The sequence below is a fragment of the Sturnira hondurensis genome, unplaced genomic scaffold (genome assembly GCF_014824575.4).
Source record: "Sturnira hondurensis isolate 20B ecotype Veracruz unplaced genomic scaffold, ASM1482457v3 Scaffold0012545, whole genome shotgun sequence".
In the NCBI taxonomy this organism is placed as follows: Eukaryota; Metazoa; Chordata; class Mammalia; order Chiroptera; family Phyllostomidae; genus Sturnira; species Sturnira hondurensis.
Window position 1 is genome coordinate 1,568,987 of NW_028085176.1, and position 4,161 is coordinate 1,573,147.

Consider the following 4,161-nt stretch of genomic DNA (forward strand, 5'->3'; position numbering starts at 1 on the left):
GGGAGTGAAATTGGAAACCAACCCCACTGGCCTCTGGTTCTCATTACTTGGAATATTTCTTGCCATTCTCTTCTTGCTTAGAATGTTTCCATTGAGAAGTCAGTAGCCAACCTTATTGAGACCCCCTTGTATGTTACTTCCTTTTTCTCCCTTGCTGCCTATAACATTCTCTCTTTGTCTTGGAGTTTTGCCATTTCAATGATGATGTGTCTTGTAGTAGGCCTCTTTGGGTTCCACCTGCCTGGGACTCTCTGCGATTCCTGGATTCTTGTGACTTTCTCTCTACTCAACTTAGGATAATTTTCTGTTATTACTCTTTCAAGTAGGTTTTCTATCCCTTGTTCTTCCTCTTCTCCTTCTGGTATTCCTATTATTCGGACATTATTACATTTCATATTGACTTGCATTTCTCATAGACTCTCCTCATGTTTTCTGATTCTCTTTTCCATTATCTGATCCGTCTGGGAGATTCTTTCCACCCTGTCTTCGAGCTTGCTTATGAGGTCTTCCACCTCATCAATCCTACTATTCATACCTTCTACTGTGTTCTTCAGTTCAGAAATTGTATTCTTCATTTCCTCTTGGCCTTTGCTGATGGTTTCTATTTCCTTTTTCATGTTGGTATAGTTTGTGGAGAGTTCATTGTAGCTCCCCTGTAGTTTCTGGTAGCTTGTTGTACGCTCTTTGAATTTCCTGATAACCAGTGCTTTGAATTCATTATCTGATAGTTGACTTGCCTCTATTTCATCTAACATTCTTTCTGAGACTTCCTCCTTTTCTTTCATTTGGGAATTGTTTCTTTGTCTTCCCATTGTTTGTGATACTCTTCTTGTTGGCCTCAGCTTCTTAAATTGATCTCTTCTGGTACCCTGAGTTTATGATGTGAACTTCTGTGGTAGGATAGTTGTGAAATTCAGTGGTGCAGTCTCCTGTAGGTATGTCGGTGTTCTCCGCTTCCAGTACTCCTGTGGTTGGTTTCCAGCTAGTCAAACCTTTTCTTCTGGTCTCACTAGCTGCAGCAGCCTGAGGGGCTGTTAGTGTGGCCTTTCTCCCGCCTTGGTAAGCTCAACTGGTCTCGCCACTACCCGCCCCCCAAGATCCAGACTGGCACCACTCTCCCGCACCCTACTGAGAGCGGATTTTCTCCCAGGCTTTCCAGCCCTGGTCTGGTGTGAGGGTGAGTGCTCCCAGCCAGGCTTTCCTGTTCTCATAGGCTTGGGTGAGGACCTTTCCCTGTGTTGTGGCTGAACACACAGGGCAACTCACAATTCTCCCAAACCAATAGCCACAGCCTGACTCCCTGTGTTTCCCTGTCTGCGCCAGCTGAGTAGGGATGGAAGTGGCGACTGGCTCTCTTCCAGGGGCCCAGCCAGCAGCCTGAGAGTCCCTGGGACTGTTCGAGAGCTGGTGCAGGTCCCGTGGCACAGGAATGGCCCGGGGGACTCTCAATTCCCCAAGCCGAGAGCTGGCGCAGACCCGGCGCTGCCGGGAAAGCATGGGCATTTGGCGGTTCCCCGAGCTGAGGGCTGGCGCAGGCCCCGCGTGGGCTGGGACAGCGAGGGCGACTAGAGGTTGGTCAAGCTGACAGCCACGGCTTGACTCCCGGTGCCTCCAAGTCTGCGCCAGCTGAGCAGGGATGGAGCTTGCTACTGACTCAATTCTAGAGGTCCTGCCAGCAGCCCAAGTCTCCCCGAGACTGTTCAAGGGTCAGTACAGGCCCCGCGAAGCAGGGAATGCTCTGGCAACTCTCAGGTCTCCCAAGCCAGCAACCTGACTCCACGGATTATCAGAGCTTTCTGGTTTGCTTCCAAATGTTCACTCCTCTCTCTGCCACTACTGGCAGACCGCCATCTCTTATGGTGGTTTCCAATCTGCGTCCTACCAGATGGGGGGGGGCGGTGCAGGTGACCAGTTCTCTCCCAGAGTCGGTGTTGCCCGCCCTCGGCTCTCAGAGACAGGGCGGCCCACTAGGGCCCTGGCGCGGCTGGTCGGAGGGCCTGCCGCCGCCTCTGCGCTGCTCCCTCGTACCTTGTTGATCCGCAGTCATCTCCTTTCCTCAACCTCTGGTCATTCAGTGTTCGCTACACTCTCTGGAGTCCTGCCTTCTTATATGCTTGGTCCCCACTGGGCATCTGCTGTGCTCCTCCGCAGATCAGCCAGGTCCTTCTCCGGTACGTGGAGAGAAGCGAAATCCTTTGTCCTACTCTGCCACCATTTTCCATCTGCAACCTCAGGCCCCTGGATGTGCAACCAGGAGTATGGCCATCACTTGCAGGAAGTCTGGCCCCTGGTGGCCGGCCGACGCGGGCCCAGAGCCGCTCCAGCAGGGGCGGCGCCTGGGAGGGTGGGCCAAAAATTTCAATGATAAATTTAATCTTTCCCCCTGTAGTACATTTTAATGTTTTATCTTAAAATAATTTTAGATTAACAGGAAATATATAGTATCATAAACCTTAAGTATTCACCACCCACTTTTCCCTATGAATCTTCAATGACTATATTAATAATTTATAAGAAGGCACATTGAAGCCATGTAGAAATCCATTCCTCATCAAATTTTAAATTTATTCATTTTAAATATTGTATCACAATGGGCACAGGACTTCCTTTTTTTCCAATGGCTAATAATCCATTATTACCACAAATGATCCATTGATTTTTATTGAGGTGAAATTCACATAACATTAATATGAATATTCATTTATCATATTTTGCCGTGTATAATAAATACCCACATTTTAGGACTATGCATATATAATGTGCATCCTTCCTTTCCCCTCAAATTTTGGGGAAAAAGTGCACTTATACATGGCAAAATATGCTATTTATTTATTTTTTAAATTTTATTTAATCTTTACTGTATTTTCTACATTACCTTTTAGGCCCTTATACCTCCCTCACCCTAGCAATCACCACACTGTTTTCCATGTCCATGAGTCCTTTTGCCTTTTTGCTGAATCCCTTCACCCCTAACTTCCCTTCCCATTAGCTCTCACCCTGCTCTCCATCTATGAGTCTGTCCCAATTTTCCTTGTTAGATGAGTTTGTTTATTAGATTCCACATATGAGTGAAATCATATTGTACTTCTCTGACTGGCTTCTTTCACTTAGCATAATGTTCTCCAGGTCCATCCATACTGTCACAGAAAACTTTTCTTTTTCACAGCTGAGTAGTATTCCATTGTGTAAATGTCTATAGTTGTTTTATCCAGTCATCTACTGATGGATACATGGACTGCTTCATATCTTGGTGATTGTGAATAATCCTGCAATGAACAAAGGGGTGCTTATGTTCTTTTGAATTAGTGTTTTGGGTTCCTTTGGATATATTCCCAGAAGTGAGATTGCAGAGTGAAAAGGCAGGTTCATTTGTAATTTTTTGAGGTATCTCTATATTGCTTTCTATAGTGGCTACAGCAATCTACCTTCCCACCAATAGTGCAAAAGGATTTCCCTTTTTCCACATGCCAGCACTTGTTATTTGTTAATTTATTGATGATAGCCATTCTGACAGGTGTGAGGGGGTATCTCATTGTGGTTTTAATTTGCATTTCTCTGATGGTTAGTGATGTTGAGCATCTTTTCGTATGTCTGTTGGCCAGCTGTATGTCCTCCTTGGAGAAGTGTCTGTTCAGTTCCTTTGCCCATTTTTTAATTAGTTTGATATTTTTGGTGTTGAGATTTTTAAGTACTTTATAAATTCTGCATATTAACCCCTTATCAGATGTATCGGTAAATATGTTCTTCAATTTGTGGGTTATCTTTTTATTTTGTTGATGATTTCCTTTGCTGTGCAAAAACTTTTTAGTTTGATGTACTCCTATTTGTTTATTTTCTTCTTGTATTTCTCTTGCTTGGGGAGACATACCAGATAAGACCTCCTACAAGCAGTCCCAGCTGGTGTGGCTCACTGGATTGAGCACAGGCCTTCGAAACAGAGGGTCACTGGTTTGGTTCCTGGTCAGGGCACATGCCTGGGTTTCAGGCCAGGTACTCAGTGTGGGGGGGCACTCGAGGGGCAACCACATATTGATGTTTCTCCCACTCTCTTTCCCCTGTCCTTCTCTTTAAAGTTAATAAATAAAATCTTTAAAAAATAAAAATTTGACAAAAATATTGATAAAGATAATTTTAAAAAGTCCTGGCTGGTGTAGCTCAGTG